This window comes from Papio anubis, chromosome 9 (genome assembly GCF_008728515.1).
Source record: "Papio anubis isolate 15944 chromosome 9, Panubis1.0, whole genome shotgun sequence".
In the NCBI taxonomy this organism is placed as follows: domain Eukaryota; kingdom Metazoa; phylum Chordata; class Mammalia; order Primates; family Cercopithecidae; genus Papio; species Papio anubis.
In genome coordinates this window covers 112,929,623-112,954,868 of record NC_044984.1, presented here as the reverse complement: position 1 = coordinate 112,954,868, position 25,246 = coordinate 112,929,623, and the positions used below count along the sequence as shown (strand labels likewise).

Genomic DNA, 25,246 nt, shown 5'->3' with positions numbered 1-25,246 from the left:
TAAGATCACATTCTGAGGATCAAGTGGATGTAAATTTGGGGAGGACACTATTTAACCCACTACAATCGAACTCTGTTATCAATTGATTACTTTTCTTAAAGGTTGACTATATGTGTATGTCTCTTATTATTCAACCACCCTATAAACTCCTTGAGATTAGGAGGCATGTGTAATGTTTTTCGGATCCCTCATTTTCATCAACACCTAAGTATCTGTTGAATGAATGAATGATTGAATGGGTGAACTAAGAGATAATAGAGACGGTTGCAAACTCAAGAACCAGGCTGGTAACATAAATGTGGGCTGGAGTAGACCTGACAGGGCTTCAGGGGGAACTAGAGGGCATGTCCTAAGTGAAGGAACTGCTAGTCAACTCCAGATAACTCTTGCCATGTCAGAATCACGTCCAGAGTTGCCAAGAGAACTGATTTTTCAATAGAAGCAGAAAATATGGCTTTTTACATGAAGTATCCCAAGTTTTAAATGTTGGCAATAAATTTAAACTTCTAAAACACAGTACAGAACAGACAAAATGTACTGATGAACTGGATTTGGGGTATAGGCTACCCTTTTGTAACCTCTGCTTAAAACCCAAAAAGTGACTCTCAAGGTATCATTTTAGGCAGGCCAGTGATGAAGACATTTTTGACCCAGCTGGCCTTGCGGTGTCATTCCTAGGATTATGTATGGGGTCAGGGTTTATGGAGCCCTGCGAAGATTTCCAGGTGGAGGATTCATGTCCTGGTCAACTCAGTATTTATTGATGCTCCACTTTGTGTGATGCTATGTGCTAGGCTGGGATATACCCATCAGACCGAAATAGACATAATTCCTGACCTCACGGAGCCTGCCTGGAAAGGGAGGAGACATTCAGCTGATGGTTATTTAAATAACTTTAATTACAATGATGGTGAACTGAAAAGAAGATGGCAATTTCTTCCCCTCTCTGTTTTTTGTGATGTTTGTTTAGTTTATCTAAGGATGAAATTTGTGCAGGGGACCACTATTATAACCTGGAGAACCAAAGTAGGAAGATAACATTCTTTTTACAGTGATTGGAAAAGTCAATAACAACAGCTACCTATTTATTGAGCATTTACAATATAACCATCAATGCACCAGATATGTTTAAACGCATTTTCTTTAACTTTCAAAGCAAGCCTATGGGTTAAGTATTATTTTCTTTTTTTTTTTTTTTTTTTTTTTTTTGAGACAGAGTCAGCCAGTCTGGAGTGCAGTGGCAGAATCTCAGCTCACTACAACCTCCGTCTCCTGGGCTCAGTCAATTCTCCTGCCTTAGCCTCCTGAGTAGCTGGGATTACAGGTGTGTGCCCCCACGCCCGGCTAATTATTGTATTTTTAGTAGAGACGGGGTTTTACTGTGTTGGCCAGGATGATCTTGAACTCCTGACCTCAGGTAATCCACCCTCCTTGGTCTCCCAAAGTGATGTGATTACAAGCGTGAGTCACTGCACCTGGCCATTATTTTAATTTCCTAAAGGAAAAATGCTAAGGCTGAGGGAGATTAAGGAACCTGCCCAAGATCAGGGAGTCAAGCAAATAATGGAGTCAAGCAAATGACAGAGTCAAGCTTTGAACCCCTATCTGTCCCACTCTGCAGCCCATGATCTTTCTACTGCATGACACTCTTTCTCAGGAAGTGCTACAACCAACCATTACCAAGTACAAACTCCCTGTCCAGGCTTCCAGCCACAGTAACAAACAATTCCCAAAGGGTGCAATAGCACAAAAGCAATAGAAATTTACTTCTCACTCACATATTCCAAAGCAGGTGTTCTTGAATGGTGAGCAACGTTCTCCAAACAATAACTCACAACCCCAGAACCTTTTTATCTCCTGACTTCACCATCTTCAAAAACAAAAGGGCTCCCAAGGTTAACAGTGTGGGAATAGGACAGGAAGGATTTTGGATGGAGATTATTATGGGCCAGGTGGTCCATATTATTAGTTTACATTTCACTGGCTAGAATTCAGTCACATGGGACACCTACTGCAAGGGAGGCTGGGAAATGTAGTCTGTCCGTTTTTCAAAGGGAACTAGTTCCATGATCAGCTAATACTCCTGCCACACCACTTTTCAATAACCTATTTATATGGGTTGTATCTTTTGAGTGCTTGCAAACATTCCCCTAATCTTCCCTTCCCTTCTGGAGTGTCCAAGGAGCTTTTTTATTCATGTGCCTTACAGTTTTATATTTACATTGATAGCTATTTAAAGTGTGTATAACTGCTTGACATTATCATTATCCTGCATGATTTGCAGAAGTTAGAGTCTCAGGGAGAGAGATGCTTTCTTTTCCACGGATTAGAAATGAATACAGCCCCTCTAAGCAATCTTGCCAAGGACTAAGAAAATGATATAAAGAATGAAAAGCTTTCAAAAGGAAGATATTACTCATGTAGTCATCCAGGACTGGGTCTGCAAAGGAGATATGAAAATACCATAAGCCAATTTCAAGCAAATGTCATCCAAGACTCTTAAGAGGTTCCCTCTTGTCAAGTTTCCCTTTATGAGACATTGAAAATTTTAGGGTATATCAATAAATCACGATTTGCCATTTCCTGCCAAAGCCCTCCCTGTTGTGAAATTCCACGTAGCTAATCCCTAGAACAATAACTTCTAGGGGATTTTTACCGGGTAGGTCCTGGTTTATTTTATGTTGCCTTTTATGTAAAGAAAGAACTCTTGCCCTATTCACTACCAGCAGGGGATGCATGATAAAATGGATTTCTCGCCCGTCTCCCCCACCCATTTGGGAAACACATTACGTGTAGCCTTCAATGCCTCCCCTACAAAAAGGAATTACTGGAACTGTGTTTCATGGAATACTCTTCCTGTGGATGCTAGTAACTGTTTTGAAAGAAAATAGGAGGCAAGGAAGGGAGTCTGGAGGAAAAGTAAGCCGTATTAAAGAAAGGTGAAGAGGTTTCTTTTTAACAAATATATATTTACTATACAGATGTAAAGAGGTTTCTTTACTGCAGGACTTTTCAGAACCTTTGGTATGCTAATTATTGATTAAATATGAAAGAGAGGGCACACGTTGACTCTGGAGACAGAAACAGCTGCCATCTTTTCAAATAGACATAAGGTGCTGTATTAGGCAGGGTTCTCGAGAGGAACAGGACTAATAGGATAGATGTATATATGAAAGGGAGTTTATTAAGGAGTATGGACTTACAGGATCACAAGGTGAAGTCCCACAATAGGCCGTCTGCAAGCTGAGGAGCAACGAAGCCAGTCCAAGTCCCAAAACCTCAAAAGTAGGGAAGCCCACAGTGCAGCTTCAGTCTGTGGCCAAAGGTCCAAGAGCCCCTGGAAAATCATTGGTGTGAGTCCAAGAGTCCAAAAGCTGAAGAACCTGGAGTCCAATGTTTCAGGGCAGGAAGCATCCAGCATGGGAGAAAGATGAAGGTCAGAAGACTCAGCCAGTCTAGTCCTTCCACATTCCTCTGCCTGCTTTGATCCTAGCCGCGCTGGCAGCTGATTAGATGGTGCCCACCCAGACTGAGGTGGGTCTGGCTCTCCCAGCCCGCTGACTCAAATGTTAATCTCCTTTGGCAACACCCTCACAGTCACACCCAGGAACAATACTTTGCACCCTTCAATCCAATCAATTGACACTCAATATGAACCATCACAGATGCCAACAGGGAAAGAGCATGCTTTCCATTTACCTCAATATCATTCTTCTAAGTTTGAAAATGAAGACCTATACTCAGCTCAAAATACTACTAGATGGGATATTGGATACATTCCCTGGTCATCTCATTGTAAAGCAAGGATTTTAAAATAAAAACTTAGTTCAACTTAAAAGCAGAAGCTTTGGGGTCAAAAACTGGATTCAAATTCTTGTTCTTTTGCTCACTGGCTGTGCAACTTTGGTTAAGTTAATCTCTCTGAGCATCATTGCATTTTTGGTTTTTTTTTTTTTTTGAGACAGAGTCTATGTTACACAGGCTGGAGCGCAATGGTGCAATGGCATGATCTCAGCTACTGCAGCCCTCACCTCCTGGGTTCAAGTGATTCTCCTGCCTCAGCCTCCAAGTAGCTGGGATTACAGGCACCCACCACCATACTCAGCTAATTTTTGTATTTTTAGTAGAGACAGGGTTTCACCATGTTGGTCAGGCCAGTCTCAAACTCCTTATCTCAGGTAATCCCCCTGCCTCGGCCTCCCAAAGTGCTGGGATTACAGGCGTGAGCCACCACTCTTGGCCTTGCTTGTTGATGTTCCATTTCTTCATATGTGAAATAGGGATATTAACAGTATCTGCCTCATTGGGATATTGAGAGAATTAAAAGAGACAAGCTCTGGAAAATACTTCATAGGCTTCCTGCACACAATGGTCACCTCTCCTCCAAAAATACTAGCCATAATCATTGTTATTATAGTATGTTATATAGCCCAAACGAATATGACATAGGAACTTTTTAACAGAACATTCATTATCATGTTAAGAAACACTGCAGAACTAAGTTTAGGAAATGCTAAGTAGGAGGGCATGCTATAAGGCCAGACCACAGGCGAGTTGCAGGACCCAGAAGGCATGTACACCGGAGTTCAACATCGTAAGGGTCATCTCTTTATCCATATCTCAAAATCCAGAATAATATATCTGGAGATGGTGCCAACTGCACCATTTCCCAGGTCCACCTGCAAATGTTTGGTGTCTGGGCCTCTGATCACCAATTTCAATTCCAGGCAAGACTGCAGAGTTTGGGGCTGACCTTTCCTAGTTCACAATCAGGTTCTATCGGCTGAACACACATGGGACCCCCACCAATGACCATTACATCTACCGCTTAAGGTCAATGCTTCCCTGTCTCTTCCTAGTGTTGATTTTGTTCCTGTTGGTAAAATGCCCCCTTGTCCTTTGAGTCTACTCCAATCTGTCTACTCCAGGTTTTAGAAGAGAGGACCTGCCACCAAAATACAGTTGTAGCAATTCAAGTTTCAATGCATGTGGATAGTAAAATAATTATAGTTGCCTCACTCCTTAGCACTTACAATACGCCAGGCAACGTACTAAGCACCTAATATGCACCACCTCATCTAATCCTTACTCTATCAGGTAAGTCCTGTGATGTGCCCATGATACAGATAAAGAGAGCAAGGTTCTAAGAGGTAAAATGACTTGCCCAAACTCTCACAGTAAGTTACCATCTGAACCTGGGCTAGGTTTCCTGAATTTGGCTTATCGACTTCACACTGTCTCCTCTTTTTCATAGTTTCCCTCCCTCTCCTGTCTCTTCTCTGCAGTGAACTCCAAGAAATTAAAAAAAAAAACAAAACTGAATGGATTTAGGCTTTAGGCAAGGAGGGAGAATGTCAGTTTGACATATTGATTTTCAGGAAAAAATCGCTTTCAGCCTATTGATATTCAGCAAATTGGCTTGCTTCCAATATCAGAACTAGTAGTGGGTGGCTTATTCAAGAAAGCCAAAGTGAAGAATCATAAAACATAATGCATTCATTTCTTAAACGTTTTCATTTAACCTAAAACAAAGCAATGCCATTTGTCCACCAATCTTTTGATGCAGGGAGAAGAGCATAAGAGTCCTAATGGAATTCCCTTTCTCATTTTTGCATAAACCAAAATCATAAAACATTACTTTTTATATCCAATTCCAATTTCTTTACAAGTAATTTCTTTACAATTACTTTAAAGGCACATGTAAAGTAACCTGAGTGTAGCACTCTTCCAGATTTGTCATTTTTTTTACCTATTTCTCAGTTTTTGTCCCTGTATCGGACAGTATTTCTTTGCAACTCATCTTTTCAAGTTTAAAGCATTTACCTTGGTGTTCATAGAAACAACTCCTCTAACTCTTGCATTTTTTATCTGCAATTCATAATATTTGATTAATCTATGTACTTATAATAGAACAAAATGCAAGAGCCGTACTCTACCTCCAAACATCGGCCTGGCTCACTCTCTTACCTCCTTCAGATTTTTGCTCAACTGCTGTCTTCTCAGTAAGGTGATCTCTGCTTACTTTATTTAAAATTGCAACATTCCCTCTTCCCTTTCCCTGTTCACTTTTCTCTAAAGGACTTCTAACCATCTGACATAAAAAATATTTTATTTATTTTGTTTGTTGTTGTCTTACTCCATCATAATATGTCATGAAGACAAAGATTAAAATCTGATATATTCCTGGTGCCCAGCACATTTGTAGGTTGTCAACAGATATATGTCAAATGAATGAACCAATGCCCCAGAATTGTGACCAGGACCCAAAGCCGACACCAAAGATACCTTGAGTACCTCTGTGTTTTAAAAAGAGCCCACCCAACTTTGAGTTCAGACACCTATCTCAGAGGCTTACCAAGAGAAGTAAACCTGACCCTCCCACCCCCAGTTCTCATTCTGTGCTTCTGCCTTTCCCTAGGCTATAAAAGAAGGCAGCCATAGCATAGTGAGTAAAGTTTTGTGGTGTCAGATGATTCCTAATCCTCCACATAGGGTGAGGTGGTAGACGGATAGTTTTCCCACTGTGAGGCCAAATAAGGAGAGCTTTTTCTCTTTGGCTTGCTTTTTTGCAATTTTTCTAGAACATGCCCAGGTATTGATTTCTTTCTTTTTTTCATTTTTGAGACAGAGTCTTGCTCTGTCACCCAGGCTGGAGTGCAGTGGCGTGATCTCAGCTCACTGCAACCTCCATCTCCTGGGTTCAAGCAATTCTCCCTGCCTCAGCCTCCTGAGAAGCTAGGACTACAGAAGCACACTACCACGCCCAGCTAAGTTTTGTATTTTTGAGTAGAGACGGGGTTTCACCATATTGGCCAGGTTGGTCTTGAACTCCTGACCTCAAGTGACCTGCCCACCTTGGTCTCCCAAAGTTCTGGGATTACAGGGGTAAGCCACTGCTCCTGGCCTGATTTCCTTATATTTATCGTGTTTGGGGTTTGTGGACATCTTAAATGTATGGCTTGGTGTTTTCATCAGCTTCAGAACATTTTTAGCTACTATCTCTACAAATATCCCCTCTGCCACATTTCCTTCCTCTTCTAATGGGACTCCAGTTAGACCTCATTACCTGCCCCAAGTCTTTTACTTCTCTTTTGAGTTTACCAACCTTTTGTGCCTTCATTCTGGATTTTACTATTTTCTTCTGACCCATCTTCCAATTCACCAAGTTCTCTTTGGACTCTGTCTAATCTGCTTTTAAGCCCATCTGCCAACTTCTTAATTTGGTGGTTTTTGTTACTGTTGTTGTTGTTTTGTTTTGTTTCGTTTCTAGAATTTCCAGTTGCTTCATTTTATTATTTCTAGTTGTCTGCTGAAATTCTCAATTTTGTCTTTTATTTCCTTGAACATGGTAAGCAGAGTTATTTTAAAGTCTTTGATAACCCCAATATTTGGAGGCCTTAGGAGGTAGTCTCTGCCAGAGCTTGTCTACTTCCATTTCACCCTTACCTCTAGGGTACAGCCCTTCAGGGTTCCAACCAAGAGTAAGGAGTTTTCACCAAGGCCTCTTTTCTTTGGCAAACCATGAGTTCCAACCACTGTGCCTCTGGCCCTATGAGAGTGACAAAATTACCACTCAACCTCTTAGCCTTTCATCACAACCAGATTTACCAGATACTAGTCTCATCTCCCTGGGCCTCTAGATTCTGCTGAATTTTTGCTACTTGTTAGCTCTCTCATGTCTTGAAGTAGTGTGTGTGTGTGTATGTGTGTGTGTGCATCTGTGTGCATATATGTCTGTGTATACATACATATATTTGTATATATATTTATACAAGTGTGTGTGAATATACGTACATATTTTTTCTTTTTTTCTTTTTTTTTTTTTGAGACAGAGTCTCACTCTGTTGCCCAGGCTGGAGTGCAGTGGCGTGATCTCAGCTCACTGCAACCTCCACCTCTGGGTTCAAGCGATTCTTGTGCCTCAGCCTCCTGAGTAGCTGGGATTACAAGCACCCGCCACCACAGCCAGCTAATTTTTGTATTTTTAATAAAGATGGGGTTTTACCATGTTGGCCAGGCTGGTCTCAACATCCTGGCCTCGGGTGATCCCCCCTCCTTGGCCTCCCAAAGTGCTGGAATTATAGGCATGAGCCACTGCGCCCAGCCATATATATATATTATTTATATATATGTTGTTATTATTATTATTATTATTATTCACTCTGTCTAGTGGGTGGATTGATTCAAACTGCCCTGTCTGCTGTTATCAGAAGCAGAGGTCTCCATCCTATCTGTGTCAGGGTTGGTCTAGGGTGACATGACTGAGGTATCTGGGACACAAAACTGAAGGTGCTGCTCCCCGCAGGTCCATAAAATGCAGGGCTGGCACCTGAGAATGAGCACATCCTTACATTTTTTGCCCTGGGTACCTCATTTACCTCCCCTTTATGACAGTCCTGACCCATATATGTTTGCAGAAGCTTAAACACCTGGGCAGACACACAGCTGAGAGAACTTACATGTTAGAAAATGGAAAATGGGCTGGGAAATACAGACTTTCCTTCTTCATTTACTTCTAAATTGGTTCACTGTTCTTATCAAATCAGACATTATTGTTGACTATATGCTAAGTGCCTGACATGCATTGTCTCATGTAATCCTCATAGCAGCCTTACTGAGTAGATTTCATCCTTATCTCCACTTTGCACATGAGGAAATGAAAGCACACAGAGATTAAGTAACTTGTCCATGTTCCCAAAACTGATAAGGGATGGAGCCAGATTTCGAACCCAGGTAGCTGGGTTCCTAGGTCTTTGTGTCTAACCACATATGGCCATCCGTGATGGCTCGTGTTAAAAGCACTTTTGCAATTTAAAAAATGGTGCAAAATAACATCTAAAATAATATTTTAATTAATAATACATATATGTATATTATATGTGGAAAACAAATATCAAAAGGCATTTTCGGCTGGGCGCGGTGGCTCACGCCTGTAATCCCAGCACTTTGGGTGGCCAAGGCAGGCGGATCATGAGGTCAGGAGATCGAGACCATCCTGGCTAACATGGTGAAACCCTATCTCTATGAAAAATACAAAAAATCAGCTGGGCGTAGTGGCGGGCGCCTGTAGTCCCAGCTATTCGGGAGACTGAGGCAGGAGAATGGCGTGAACCCAGGAGGCGGAGCTTGCAGTGAGCAGAGATCGCGCCACTGCACTCCAACCTAGGTGACAGAGTGAGACCCCGTCTCAAAAAAAAAAAAAAAAAAAGTTATTTTCATACCCCCAAACACAGGGCACTACTACTGTTGGCCTGCTTCCATCCTGCAGCAAGGAGAAGCAAGTTTCCACCAAGCCCCTCCCTCCTTCCCCTCCCAGCCTTTCACGCTTCCAAGCACAAAGGAGAAATGACCTGGGGCCTGTTCTCCGATGTGTCCAGAGGCCAGACTACTGCCTGGGCCACACTGGTCTGCCTGTTGTTACCATGTCAGCTCAGGCCTTTGTCCGCGACATGGTGCCTGACTCCCATTACTCACTCTGTCCTTTCCTGTCCAGCTGTGCCAATAAAATGATTTGTCAGAAGGAGCTTGGGACGGGCTGCCAGGTTTGAGGCAGAAAAAGAAGGCATGGGAATGACTTTACTAAATAAAGGCCTGGCCTCCAAAAAACACACTTTACAATCTCAAACACCTGTCCTGGGACCTCTGGATGTTGCATTCATTTATTCATCCATTCATTCAACAAATATTTCCTGAGGACCTAGAGCTGGGTTTGGCCTGTGGGAAATGGTGGTAAACAAAAGACAGAAGGCCTCGTCCCTCTTGGGGATTACACACCTGAAGGGGAAATAGACACATTACATGTTACTTACAGGCACTTGCAAGTAAGTAAGAGGTGTTATCAAGGCTAGAAGCAGGGGCCTCAACTAGTCCAGGGGGTGGAGAAGGATTCTCTCAGGAGGTGATTCTTGAGCTGTGATCTGAAGGCAGAAGAGGAGTTAACTCCACCGAGATGGATGGGGATAGCATGCCAGGCAGAGGGTAGTGCACAAGCAAAGACCCTGGGATTGGAAGAAGCTTGGTGTCTGTGAGGAGCCATAATACGAAGTGTGACCAGGAAGCAGAGAGGGGCCAGGGAAAGAGAAGAGGCGGGAGGTTGCAGAGGTGGGCAGGTGAAGCTGTCCTCACAGGGCTAACAAGAATTCTGGACAGAAATGTAGTTATAATTAAGCATTAATCAGGCTGCACTCTGACCCACTTCCTTGTAACCAAGAGCCATATGTAGCACTACATACCGACCAATGCATCCCCATTGTTCCTACAGACAGAATCTCTGACATTAGGATCATCAGGCTTTTGTTTAAGGATCCCTTAAGATGTGACCCCTAATTCTAGCAACCAGTCTGAAGACTCTCATGGGGGAACAGGATCAGTATGAGAATAGAGCTGCTTCCTCTGCCTGACCCATGACTTCACTCAGCACTCTTCCACCAGCCAACGATCTACACACCAGACCACACCAATACCCTTAAAAATACCAGCCCCAAACTCCTCCTTGGATACAGATTTGAGGTTTCCTCCCATCTCCTCATTTGGCAGCCCTATGATTAAACCTTTTTCTGCTGCCATTCAGTGTCTTGGCATATTGATTTGCCATGCGTGTCAGGCAAGGAACCTATTATGGTTACACAGGGACCAGGTGATGCAGAGTGAGGCAGGCCAGTGTAAAGACATTGGTCCTTATCCAAAAGGACATGAGAAAAGTCACTGGAGGGCTGGCAATGGAGGTGTCTCAGGATCCTATGTGCATTTTAGAAAGACCGCTCAGGAAAGCAGATTAGAAAGAAACCTGTGCGGAATAAGAGAATTCACTTGGCAACCCAGCGCAGTGCCTCTCAGACTATCTGTCAAGAAGGACTATGTTCCCCTCAATTCATCACATACCTTACCTGTTACCTTACCTTTATCACATACCAGTTAACATTTTACTTTTGTAAAATACAGCAAAATTCACTGGGACGTCGCAGCAATGTCAAATCACTATGAAAGTTTCTAAACACTCCCAATTACTTACTCATTGTGGACCACTAACAGTTTGCTAACTGTCACCAGTTTGTCAGTGACAGCTCAAGTAGCACAAGTGTAGAATATTCATGGCCCCAAGGGAGACTCGAGCATCTGAAAATAAAGCTACCTTATTTTCTAGAACCTAGTTGAATTTCTGACACCTAGCCTGTGATCATCCTGAAGGAGATAAATCTGCTGGTTACTACTCAGTTACATCTGGTGTAATTATTCTCCTTCACCTCCTTCATCCGCCTCTTTCTGTTCCACTCCAGGGAACTCATGCACACCCCAACCCAGTGTTCTGTGTGGGGAAGGGCTTGTGCTTTCTCTCTTTATCTGCCTCTGCCTTGCCCTGCCCTTGATGCAGCATGTCCCTTCTTGGTCTTCTGCAACACACTGATCTCCACGAGACAGAGTGGCATCTTCCTTTGGTCCTCACCTGTTAGCTCATCCTACATCTTCTGGTACACAAGTGCCTTCATCCTGGAACCAGCCTTCTCTCCCTCCCTCTCTCTCTCCATCCCTCTTTCCCTCCTTCCTCTCAACTGGTTCCTTTCTCATCCCCTCTGGGGCCACCTTCATTCTGCCCAACACTCCTTACAGCCATCCTGATCTGTAGCTCTCTCCCCATTGAAGAGAGCAAGGCTGCTGGTGATCACAGTATCGGAGGGGACCCAATAGACACAAGTGCCCCTAACCTTAGATCTCTATACATCAAGTGGTGCTCCTAGTATTCAACTCAAGGAGGTGCAACAAGCGCACTTAGGCAAAATGCTCTGTCTCTCCCTGTTCCTTCCTCCCTCTTTTTCCTTTTTTTTTCTCCCTGCTCTTCCTTCTTCATCTCCTTCTTCTTCTCCTTCTTCTCCCCCTAACGCTTTTCTCTCCCCACCCCACCTTCCTTCATTTCTCCCTTTTTTCTTCTTTTTCTCTTTCTTTTTCCTTCTCATGCTGCTCCTTTTTTTCCTTCCTTTCTGTCTTTCCTTCTTTCTTGCTTCTTCTCCCTCTGTCCCTCTCTCTCTTCTCCTTTCTCCTCTCTCTTTTCCTCTCTCCCCTCCTTTCCTCTTCCAGCTGTCTCCCTACCTTGCCTCTAGTCACTAGAGCTGGAGGAAGGGAAATTTGGTCTGGCTGATGTTGAGTTCTTGAATCTTTCTGTCTCACAGCTGGATCACTATTTTGAATTTAAAAGCTGATAAATCATCACCCTTATTTTCAGCTTCTCTTCCGCCACCCACTCCCTGGGGGATGTAATTACATATGAGTGCCGCTTGTTAATATTTCCTTTCCTGCTCTTTTGAATTAGACATGATCATATGACTTGCTATGGCCAATAAAATGTGAGCAGAAGAGACAGGTGTCACTTCCAGATTCTTTTCTCTCTTTTCTCCCCCTGCAGAAATTGGGAAAGCATGTGTTTTTTTTAAGACAGGGTCTTGCTCTGTTGCCCAGTTGGGAGTGTAGCAGCATAATCATAGCTCACTGCAGCCTCAAACTCCTGAGCTCAAGTTATCCTTCCACCTTAGTCTCCTGAGTGGCTGGGACTACAGATGTGCCCCACTATGCCTGGCGAATTTTAAATTTTTTGTAGAGACAGGGTCTTGCTATGTTACTCAGGCTGGTCTCAAACTCCTGGACTCAAGTGATCCTCTCACCTCAGCCTCCCAAAATGCCAGCATTACACCCATGAGCCACTGCACCTGATGAAAGCATATATTCACATGGAGGAAGCCTAAGTTCAAAACAGCCTGGAATGCTGAGCTAATCATGGACATCTACCCTGGAGCATCACTGAGACCTGTAGCTGACTTTGCAAGTGTGTGCAACAAACTTGTTTTGAACCCACTGGTTGTCTGTTACAGCAGCATAGCATTGCCTATCCTCACTAGTACAGCACATTTCTAGCCCAAACAGAGGATGGTGAAAAGTGAAAAGAACAGTGCCTCCTAGCTAATATCTCAGCAGGTCATTCATCCAGGGGAGGCTGTGGCCATTCTCTAGGCCACAGATAATGGTGACCTGGTTTGTGAAAGTGGTGGTGGCAAAAATGACAGAAGTGCATAGATTGGATGCATGGCAAAAAGAAACGAGTCTTGGTGATGGATTAGACTGAAGGGATGAAGGGAGAGATGTGTCGGCTGATGCCTTGGTTTCTGCTTTAGGAAACTGGGAAAATGGTGGATCCATTAAAGAAGACATAGGACACTGAGGAACGAGGTGACCGCATGTCCCTGACCCAAGAGTTCTGAACATAGCAGGTCACAACAGCAAGGACAAATGGCCTGTATGTGGGGTGCTCTCCTGATCTCACACTAGATTGCAAGTTAGAGGAAGAGCTGTCTCAGTGGCGTGGCGGATGCTCAGTGAAACAGCCAACAGGACTTCCCTGTAATCACTCCCATTTATAATCATCAAGAAAATATCAAACTACAAGGAAGAATGCTATACTCCAGAAACCACTGGTATTTGAGCACCCGATGGAGCTGCCAAGGCTGAGGGTTTGATCGATGGAGAAGGCTGAGGGGACTGTCTGATTTAATTGTTCATCGTATTAACTAATTACATGCCGTTCATTCGTCAACAGAGGATGATGAAAGGGAGAACGTTCTGAACTTGAGATCCAGAGACCTGGGTTCTCGATTCCAATTCTGTCATCCATGACCCTAGGCAAGTCATTTTCCTTTTCTGGGTTTCCCCAGCCCTGCACTCTCAAATAATATGACAGTGCAGTGGTTCTTAACCTGCGTCCTGTGCACTCCTTGGAGATCCATAAACAGGCCTAGGGATCCCCAGAAATTAAATCCAGAACAGCGTTTGAATGTGCAGGTGACTACATATTGGAGAAGAAGGTCTGCAGCTTCCATCAGTTCCTCAAAGAAATCTGTGTCTTGGAAAAGATTAAAAACCACTGAGAGTGGTGTTGGCCACATCAGAGGGCTTTGGGGAATGAGACAGGAGAAGTTGGCAGGAGCCACATAGCAAAGGACCTTACAAGCCACGCTGAGGAGCTGGGCATCTACCTGAAATGATTGCAGGAATCCCTTCTGGTTCTCTTTTCCAACTGCATCTGGGCAAGCCAAGAGAACAAGTACCAGAATATTCAGGGACAGGGCAAAGAGAGAATAATTGAACCACTAATGCGCTTATTCATCCAACAGACACTTGTTGAGCACCTACTATGTGCCAGTACCTGAAACTGAGGGCTGCGGGTATTATGATTAAACAGACAGTAAATAAAACAAATGGACAGAGGGGTGTGTGTCTGTAGGTCTCTGTGTGTCTATGTGTGTCTGTGTGTCTCTGTATCTGTGTATGTCTGTGTGCATGTGTCTATGAGTGTATCTATACATGTGTGTCTGTGTGTGTGTGTCTGTATCTGTGTGTGTTTGTGTATGTACATACATGTGTGTCTGTGTCTGTGTGTGTGTCTGTATCTGTGTGTGTTTGTGTATGTATATACATGTGTGTCTGTGTGTCTGTATCTGTGTGTGTGTTTTGTGTATGTATATACATGTGTGTCTGTGTGTGTGTCTGTCTGTATCTGTGTGTGTTTGTGTATGTCTATACATGTGTGTCTGTGTCTGCGTGTCTGTCTGTATCTGTGTGTGTTTGTGTATGTATATACATGTGTGTCTGTGTTTGTGTGTCTGTATCTGTGTGTATGTATATACATGTGTGTGTGTGTGTGTCTCTGTATCTGTGTGTGTTTGTGTATGTATATACATGTGTGTCTGTGTCTGTGTGTGTGTCTGTATGTATGCATGTATATTTGTGCATGTGTTTGCCCCCAGAGCAGCTGTGGGTCTGGGAGCTCCACCACAGCCCAATTGTGATCCTGAGATCTTCACGGGATCACACACTTCACAATTAGGAAGAGCTGACAGTAAAGCTGCAAGGAAGGAAGATCCCAGGGAGCAAAAGTCTGAGAACCAAGAAGGCGCGTTCCTACAACAGCAGAACTGGCTTCACAGGGACTGACTGTCCCAGGTCTTCTCCAGGGACTCCTGTATCCACTCTTGTTGTGCTGGTGCCAATGTTGCACTGCCAAGACAGAAAACCTTGCTGAAAATGAATTTCTGGGATTTCTCCATTCCTGGCTAGAAAACCTACATCATCACCCAAAATCCATACTGCAGAAATTCAGAGTTCTTTGTACATCTACTTACTGCAAGCTGAAGGGGCTTTGACTATTAAGTTTCTTTCCCCAATAAAAAGCCACAGGACACTTTGCCTCTATTTGAAAGCTGCATATTTGAAGCTGCACAGCATCTAGAGATGGCAGAAGGGAGTGGTTAGCAGCCAAGGGCTTTGGAGTCAGAATGTATGAGTGGGAACCAGTGGACAATGTGTGCCTAGGTTTCCTCATCTGTCAAATGGGAATCATGACAGCACCTACCTCCTAGAGTTGTGGTTTGAATTAAATGACTGAATGTGTAGAAGGGCTTGCAATCGTGACTGCCACATAGTAAGCATTAAATAAATGTCTTCTGTTATTATCATTCATGAAAAATGGTTTCCTCATACTCACTTGAATCTATACATTGCTAGAAGAGAGAGAGAAAATAGGAGGCAAGAAAATAAGATGTTACATATCTACCCATTAATGATACCAGGCAAGAGAAGAGCAAATCCATTTTCATGACACGTTAATATAAATATTTTATCATATTAGAACTAGCTTGAGCTATATCTTTTTCTCCAGTATGAGGCATTTCTTTTTCCGTTCTAAATTAATTACGCCATGTTTCACTTACAAGAAGAAAAGGAAGGGAAGAAAGAAAAGAGATGCTTCGCAGAAATACATAATCACAAATGTGCCTTTGTATCTTCTGCGCAGTGTCTTCTAGATTCCTCAGCATTTGCTTTTTCTGGCTGCATGCAAATGGCCCTGTGAAACAGACATTCTCAGCCCCATTTCACAGACAAGGAGACTGAGGCTGGTGAGGTTAAACAACTTGCCCCCAGTTCCCAGATCATGCCCCACCTCCTCTGAGTCCCCATTGAGAAGCACTGTGTCCTCCTCTCACTGCCTCTCAAAATTCTTCATTTATTCATCAACAAGCAGTACTCAGAGTCCTGCCTGATGCTCGGCCCTGTGGTGGGTGCTGCAGATACAGAAATGAATAAGCTACTGCGGTTTCACTGAGGCAGATCACAGTCTAGTTAGAGGAGGTTTTGTTTTGGTTTTGGTTTTTTCCAAGACAAGGTCTCACTCTATCACCCAGGAGGGAGTGCAGTGGTGTGATCTCCGCTCACTACAACTTCCACCTCCCGGGTTCAAGTGATTCTCCCACCTCAGCCTCCCAAGTAGCTCGGACTACAGGCGTGCACCACCACGCCCAGCTGATTTTTGTATTTTCAGCAGAGACCAGGTTTCGCCATGTTCATCAGGCTGGTCTCAAACTCCTGACCTCAAGTGATCCACCCGCCTTGGCCTCCCAAAGTGCTGGGATTACAGTCACGAGCCACCGCACCCAACTTAGAGGATGTGTTTTAAAAGGGCTTTCTCCTAGAGTGATCTTCTGGGACATGAGGAATCTAAAGAGTATGGGGTCACACCGTCCTGGGATCAAGTCTCAACTCCTCCACATATTGCTGTGTGATATTAAGCACCCGAATGACCTCCCTGGGGGCCAACTCCACGGTATCAAATGATGATGATCATAACACCTACTTCATAGGGTTGCTGTGAGTCTTACATAAAAACAATTCCTGCAAAACAGCCTGTTCCGGGAGAGACTCCTTCTGAGAGGCCAACCTGATAGATTTTTCTCCCTGATGGATCTGAATATCTTGAAAGGAGATTTAGACAATTGGCAAAGATTTGAGGGTTCAGTGGGTAGAAAGTACATAGAAAAGGAAGCCAAGGGAAAAACAAGGCAATTATTAACGTCAGAGAGAACAAAAGGTTTTGTAGGAGGGAAAAGTCATCTGAGTTGACTGCAACATTCATAGCAAACATCATTTACCGTTAGAGTAATGTAAACACTGAATATTGATCCAACAGAAATTACGACAGAACTGTAGCTGTGGCTGGGGCGGGGGAGGTCTTATCTATAGGCAGGAACAGTTGGAGGCAGAGTAGGGAGAGCTAATTTCGCACTTTTCATAGTGAGAAGCCAATAGATCATGTCTAGGATGGAGTAATCAGGAAATCTCAAAAAAAGCAGGCTATCTAGAGAAGTGTAGGTAAGTAAAACAACCCACCAAGAAGGCAAAAGTGGTTGTTTTTAAGGAGAGGAAAGGGAGATAGGGGCTGAGAAATTGCTATTGTATGCAATATGCTTTGTAGAACTATTTGAATCTAAACTACGATTTCTCAACTTCAGCACCCTTGAGATTTGGGACCACATAATTTTGGGGTGCATGGCGCTGTCCTGGACCCTGTAGGATGCTGGCCTCCGCCCACCAGCTGCTGGAGCAACCCTTCCCACTCCTCAGCTGTGACAAGCAAAAATGTCCCCACGCATTGCCCTCCTCCAACTCAGTTGAGAACCACTGGTCTAAATTATCTGTATAATTTTAATTTTTAAAATACCTTTATAGAGCACTTAGTGCAGTGACTGGTATATGGTTAGTGCTTAATAAATGGTAGCAAGGATTATTATTTCCCTGACCTTGCTGGGGATGCCTTCTCAATCCATCAATAGATATTTCCTGCATCACCACAGGAGACATGACAAGCCCCAGTGATCTCCTAATCCATCATATTTGAAGACAATTCCACTACTGTTATTACTATTAATAAAGATAACCATAACAGCGTACCGTTTCTGGACCTGACACAGTGGGGTTCATCCAGGAGAGTGAGTGCATTAACATTTGGCAATATCTCGTTGCCAGGCTCTTTTTCATGACTGGTGTTAATTTTCTCTTCTTAACAGCCCTGAGGTTATCCTGCCTATTTCTTTTTTTTTTCTTTTTTTAGACGGAGTCTCACTCTGTCACCCAGCTGGAGTACAATGGTGCGATCTTGTCTCACTGCAAACTCTGCCTCCCAGATTCAAGCAATTGTCTCTGCCTCAGCCTCCCAAGTAGCTGGGATTACAGGCCCCTGCCACCACACTTGGCTAATTTTTGTATTTTTTAGTAGATATGGGGTTTCACCATATTGGTCAGGCTGGTCTTGAACTCCTGACCTCAGGTGATCCACCCACCTTGGCCTCCCAAAGTACTGGGAATACAGTCATGAGCCACCGTGCCTGGCCCTGTCTATTTTATTTCAAGGCTATTCTCCACCTATGCTGTGCAACCTTAGGCAGGTCACTTCACCTCTCTTAGCTTCATATTTCCCAAGTGAAATAGATCAACCCTCACATGATAGGAAGATATTTTGAGGCCAAATAAGACATCTTTGAATGGGGCACTTATTCTTCAAAGAAACAGCATGTTACCAATGCCCATTCTCGAAGTAGGGAGTCCTGTTTTGTTTTTCACCCTGAACAGATGGTGGGATTCTAGTCCCTGGGGAACCCAACTGAATGAGGGACTGGGAGGCAGGTAGGAACATCTGTAAAAGGCGATAAGGTTATCACCATCTCCAATGACTGGAAGCTCATTAAGGAGGATAGTTGGAGAGATGCTATCTCCACCCTGAAATATCAGCAAGTTTATCTCTGGCAGTGGCTCAGCCTGGTCAGGGGAGCAAAGGCAACAGGGCGATCAATTGCAACCCATCCTCCTGTCCAAGGATGCTGGGAGACGCCACCAGTCCACACGTGCACCAGGTCAGATGTGGATGGGCAGTCCAGTTCCATGGGGAAATTAGGTCAGTTGTAAGTTTAAACTCTTTCAGGGTAGAATTTGTATCCAATCTAGAAAATGACAGAGGCAGGAGACAGAATAAGAGGGCCCAATTCTAGCACCTTCTGGCTATGTAAGCCTGGGAAAATCACTGCACTTCTCAGAACCTGTTTCCTGCTTAGTAAAAATAAAGGCTATTCCCACCTGATCCACCTTCTTGGGGCTGCTTGAAGGTTTTCCAAAGGGCACTATGTATTTTACATAATCCTGCTGATATAAGACAAATCCAGATGGTACCTGAATGGAAATTTTTATTCTGACAGCTATGCACTGGTTTCATGTGCATCAGAAAATTTATGTATATAGTTATCATATTACCCTGTTGCCTTCATCTGCTCTATTTTACTTCACATCATATATCACCACTTGATACTGTATACGTTTATTAACTCATTCATTGTGTGTCTCTCCTTACTCTGTGATCAGAGGTTTTCTCTTTTGGTGCACTGAAGTACTCCCAGTACCTAAAACAGTGTCAGGTACATACCACATACTCAATAAATATTTGTTGAAAGAATATCAAACCATGAGTTCACTGATAATATTGCTTAGGATTGGCTCACATTTTTTGGTTTCCAGTTTTGGCTTTTAAGAGAGCAGATTTTAAAAGACAGTAAAGGTGGCATGCAAAAGCCTAAAATTCAGGGAGCTACAAGACACTAGGTGTGAAAAGGCTGAAACCACTGTATAGCACAGCCAGAGTGTTGGAAGTTATTGGCAGCAGAAATAGCAGTGGGTCTGAGGGCCAGAGAGTGATGCAGGGCAAGTCTTGAATCCCCAGATCTCTCATCTGTAAAATAAAGGAGTCCCAGCCAGGCACAGTGGCTTACGCCTATAACCCCAGCACTTTGGGAGGCCAAGGTGGGCAGATCACTTGAGGTCAGGAATTCAAGACCAGCCTGGCCAACATGGTGAAATCCCTTCTCTACTAAAAATACAAAAATTAGCCAGGCATGGTGGCGGGTGCCTGTAATCCCAGCTGCATGGGAGGCTGAGGCAGGAGAATTGCTTGAACCTGGAAGGCAGAGGTTGTAGTGAGCCAAGATCATGCCACTGGACTCCAGCCTGCGTGAGAGAGACTCCATCTCATAAATAAACACATATTAAAAAAATAAAGGAGTCTGTATTGGCCCTGCCCATTTTCCAGGTCTCATGGGAAAGCCAAGTGAGTTAACCCAGTGGAACTGTTGTATAAACCTTTAAGAGCTACAGACATAGTAGTGGAATTCTATTATTATATAAACACTCAACAGGCCACCCAACCTGATCCGAGCAAGAACCTCAATTCATTTGCATATTGAGGCTTCCCACTGGCGTCCACACGGGCTCTGGGGTCAGCCAGACCTGGGTTCAAGTCCCAAAGCTGCCACTGTTACCTGCATGATATGAGCAGTCTCTGAACCTTCATTCAACCAACGTTTTCTTCCTTTGTGTCTATAAAACAGGGATAGTACAGCTGCCCTGCAAAATGGCTAGTCTATAAACAACAAGAGTAGGTCTCAGATGCCTGCCACAATCTATGATCCCCATTGTACAAATGGGGAAAGTCAGGCATGAGGAGGTTGGACTATGATCAGACGGCTAGTAAGAGGTGGAGAGTTGCCTCACACTCAGGCAGACTGACTACTGAGCTCCACGGTCATCTACACTAGGCCACACTATTTTCTTTAAAGAAATATATAAAAGGATCTGGATACCTATGTGATATGGTTTGACTCTGTGTCCCCACCCAAATCTCATCTTGAATTGTAATCCCCATGTGTCGAGGGAGAGAGGTAATTAGATCACGGGGGCGGTTTCCCCCATGCTGTTCTCATGATACTGAGGGAATTCTCAGGAGAGATGATGGTGATATAAGCTTCTGGCATTTTCCCTGTGCTCACTCTCTCTCCTGCTGCCTTGTGAAGAAGATGCCTGCTTCCCCTTCTGCCATGATTGTGAGTTTCCTGAGGCCTTCCCAGCCATGTGGAACTTTGAGTCAATTAGGCCTCTTTCCTTTGTAAATTACCCAGTCGCAGGTATTTCTTTATAGCAGTGTGAAAATGGATGAAAAAACTATGACTAATGTCTTCATTCAGCCATTGAATAAACAAACATTCACAAGCCAGACCCCAGACTAGTCACTGGGATCACAGATGTGAGTAAATTAAACAAGTGCCCTGCTCTCATAGTGTGGGGAAGACAAGACTATTAGAGAGTAGAAATGCTACCAAGAATGAATGACTTTGGGGGCTCTTTCTGATGGGCTGGTCAGGGAAGACCTCACTAAAGATAAGACATAAGTGACCAATATTGGGGAAGGTTTAGGGAAGGGAATTCCAGGCAGATTGAGCAGCTAGTGCCAAGAGGCATTCAGGGAACAGGCATAGCATATCCAAAGGACAGAAAGAGAGCCAGTGTGGCTGAGGCATGTTGAAGGGGAGAGAGGTTCAAGAAAAACCAAGAATGGCAGGCAGAGGCCAGAGGGTGCAGGGTTGTTTTTGGCAGAGTAAAGAGTTTGGGGCTAGTCCTAAGGGCAATAGGAAGCCTTTACAGGCTTAAGCAACTAAGTCACACAATTTTATTTAAGATCACTCCGGGCCAGGTACAATGGCTCACACCTGTAATCTCAGCTACTCAGGAGGCTGATGTGGGAGGATCACTCGAGCCCCGGAGTTCAAGGTTACAGTGACCTGTGATTGCACCACTGCACCTTAGCCTGGGTGAAAGAGCAAGGCCCTGTCTTAAAAAAAAATCACTCTGAAAGCTATACATAAAGTAAACGGGGAAAAGACATTAGGGAAAAGACTTTTGCAGTTGCCCATGCAAGAAATGACAGTAGAAATAAAGGCCTACGTCCATCAACAGAAACGTCTCTAGCAGCCTTATTCATAACAGCCACAAAGTAGAAATAATCCCCATGCCCATCAACATAAAATATATTTAAAAACTGCAGTCCATTCATACAGCGGAATGCTACACAGCAATGAAAAAGGAAAAGCTACTGCTATCCCCAAGAACATGAATCAATCTCCCAGACATAATGTGGAGAAGCCAGACACAAAACAGTGCATTCTATTTGATTCCATTTATAGAAAGTTCTAAATGGGCAAAATGAATCCATGGTGATGGATGTTGGGGAGTGGTTACCCTTGGGGTGATACTGACTGACAGAAGACACAAGACAGCCTGCTGTGGTCTAAGAAATGCTCTATCTCTTGATCTGTGTGGCGGTCCGATGAGTGTGTTCATATGTGAAACTCATCCAGCTTGGCTTCACGGTAGTGTTACACCTAATTTTCAATGGAGAAAAACATTCCAAAAGGAAAAACAAAAAAAATGGTGATAGAATGGGCCGGGCTAGCAGCAGTGGAAACAGAGAAAAGGGAATGAACTCAACAGGTCTGAGTTCTGGTTCCTGTCTGAACAGCTTGGAAGAGAAATTGGCCTCCTGGCGCCACTGACAGCTCTGTCCCATAATTTATGAGCAGTGTGCTCCCTCTCATAGCCGAGGCTATCACCACAGACCAGGGCTGACCCTGAGGCAGACGCAGCTCCGAGAGATGGGAGTTTCCGAGAGTAAAGGAAATCACTGGCAAGAGTTCCAGATGGCGAGGTCTAGACAGTGAGGTCCAGCTGCCTCACCCCAGCCACCCTAGCCAGCGGCACCGTGAAGCCCTGGGCCTCAGCTGTGGGCAGGGTGTGGGTGGAGAGGGTATGAGGGGGAGCTCTACTCCTTCCACTTCATCCCAGGGAGCTGCCAGGAGCACTGCTTGGTTTAAAGCTTTTTTTTTTTTTTTTAATTTTAGACGGAGTTTCACTCTTGTTGCCCAGGCTAGAGTGCAATGGTGTGGTCCGGCTCACCGCAACCTCCGCCTCCCAGGTTCAAGCAATTCTCCTGCCTCAGCCTCCCAAGTAGCTGGGATTACAGGCATGTGCCACCATGCCCGGCTAATTTTTGTATTTTTAGTAGAGATGGGGTTACTCCACATTGGCCAGGCTGGTCTCAAACTCCTGACCTCAGGTAATCCACCTGCCTCGGCCTCCCAAAGTGCCGGGATTATAGGCGTGAGCCACCGCGCCCAGTCTAATTTTTGTATTTTTAGTAGAAACGGGGTTTCACCACATTTGCCAGGCTGGTCTCAAACTCCTGGCCTCAGGTGATCCACCCACCTCGGCCTTCCAAAGTGCTGGGATTACAGGCGTGAGCCACCGCATCCTGTCTGGTTTAAAACTTCTGATCTCCATTAACTGAAGTGCCCTGTCAGAACTGGAAAAACTGGGGCAGCCACTAACTCAAGTCTTTCTGCCTATTTTTAGATCACACACTGTGCACTGAGTTCCAACTCACATCAAAACTGCGGGCTGGAGCCCTCCTGCTCAGGGAAGCCTCGGAAAGGGTCTGCTCGGCCAATGGAAGATGGAGCTCGGAGATGCTTTGTGCTCTTGCAGTGAGACGTATGTCTTCAAAGTATCTCTTTAGAAAAACAAAACATAAAGCACCCCCACCCTGATCACACAATGCATTCTTGTTCCCTTTGAAATTTTAGGAAATTTCTTTAAAGCACCAAGAAGAAAAATAAATTATATCTATATCTCCACCCATGAAAATGGGGTCCCTTCTCAATCGCCTTTTTTTTCTTACTTCGTCAGTCTTGACTCTTTCACTATCATTTAATAACCTCCAAGCACATCCATGTTATTAGCTCCATAAGAAATAATAATCAGTAAAGCTACTATTCATGCACTACACGTTGTTCTAAGTGCTTCTTGTGTTTTTGTTCATTTCATCCCTACCTCGGCCTTATAAGTTTCATTATGGTCATCTCCATCTTACATATGGGGAAACTGAAGCTTGCATGGAGTTTGCCTAAAGTCAGGTTTACCTGACATCTAGCTTTGCCCTCACTCAACACACTTGACCCTTTGGTGATGGTGCTGTGGTGTCTAGAATCCACAGGCCACTTGTCATGTATCCAGACTGATTCCACGATTTTCCATTTGTTGTACAGACATGTTGAAGAACATCCTTTTGAACAGACAGCTGGGAATCATCATAAGAATTTCCTTAGGACAAAAGCATGGTTGTGGAATGGCTGGGTAAAAAGGTCAGCCCTTTGCCAAATTAATAGCCCTCCAGAAAGGTTGTGCTGTTTATTCTTCCACTAGCATGCAGAAATTGTCACGACCCGCCTGCTTTTTAAAACCTCATCCAGGAGTGACTCCCCATCCTCCCTCTGTCATTCCTCCTTTGAACATACCTGATGCGTTATTTGGAGATGCCAACCTAGGAGAATGGGCACAGATTATTTATCCTCGCTACTAGACCTCAACCTCACTCATCTTGACATCCCTCAGAGTCCCAGGGGTAAGGCCAGGTATCTGTATTGGGAAGAGGCTGTCTCCTTAAAGAACAGATTCTCACCTCCCAGCCTTTGCTGGATCACTTGTGTTTCACTCTCACTCTTATCCCCACAGCTTCCGCTTTGACATCATCCTACCACCATCACCTCCAGGAAGCCTTCCCTGCTGCCCCAGACAGGCCTGGATGCCTCCCCATTGCCTCGACAGCCCCATCTTTACTCCGACATCACACTGACCATGTTACATTGTACTGTATTTCATCAAATCTAAGCCACTATCATTATTGTGTGTAACCCTAAAAAAGACTGACACGTGCTTTTCTTTTTTAAAGATAGCATTATTGATGTGTAGGGTACAATTCAATGTGTTTTAGTATATTCACAGAGCTGAGCAACCATCACCACCTTCAATGTTAGAACATTTTCATCAACTCTAAAAGAAATCTTGTACCTACTGCTATCACCTATCACCTCCCACGCCTCCTGTACCCCTGACACCCAGCTGTAAGCAACCACGAATCTATTTTCTGTCTCTACAGATTTCCCTATACTGGGTCTTCACATGAATGAAGTTATATGATATGTGAACTAATATGGCTGACTTCTTTCTCTTGGTTGGGGGCCATAAAATATAATCTCAAACACCATAATCTCGAATGTTGAAATCTGGACAAATGAAAATCCCTAAAGCCTAAAATCCCAAAAATCATAATCCCCAAATACCAAAATCTTGAAAATATAATTCTGCAAAACAAAATTAAATTTCTCTAAAAGACATTTGTTGACATTTGTAAAGGGGATTTATTTGAGAAACACATAAAAACATGACAGAACACTTGATAGGCCACATGACCTATCATAAGCAATAAAATAAGCAATAATATAAAATAAGCAATAATAACATATGTATTTTTGCAGGCATCAACACTCAAGTATAGTAATGACAGTCACACCTGTATAAATGTTATGAGCAGCTATTTCTTTATATAACTTGTAGTCATCTGAAATACCATGATGGGCAACCTAAGTCTATTGATGAGACCGATCAAAAACAGCAGAAGGAATGCCTGTCCCAGCTCTCAGAAGAGAGAGATCAATTCACC

At 43.9% G+C, this 25,246-nt stretch overlaps 1 long non-coding RNA gene across 1 annotated transcript; it reads left to right on the top strand.

The window, feature by feature from the left end:
• Positions 1–20,784: 20,784 nt before the first annotated feature.
• On the top strand, positions 20,785–23,391 carry LOC103876105. Its single transcript, XR_635193.4, has 2 exons — positions 20,785–22,061; positions 23,101–23,391. It is a non-coding gene; the product is annotated as an uncharacterized LOC103876105 (long non-coding RNA).
• The last annotated feature ends 1,855 nt before the right edge of the window (positions 23,392–25,246 follow it).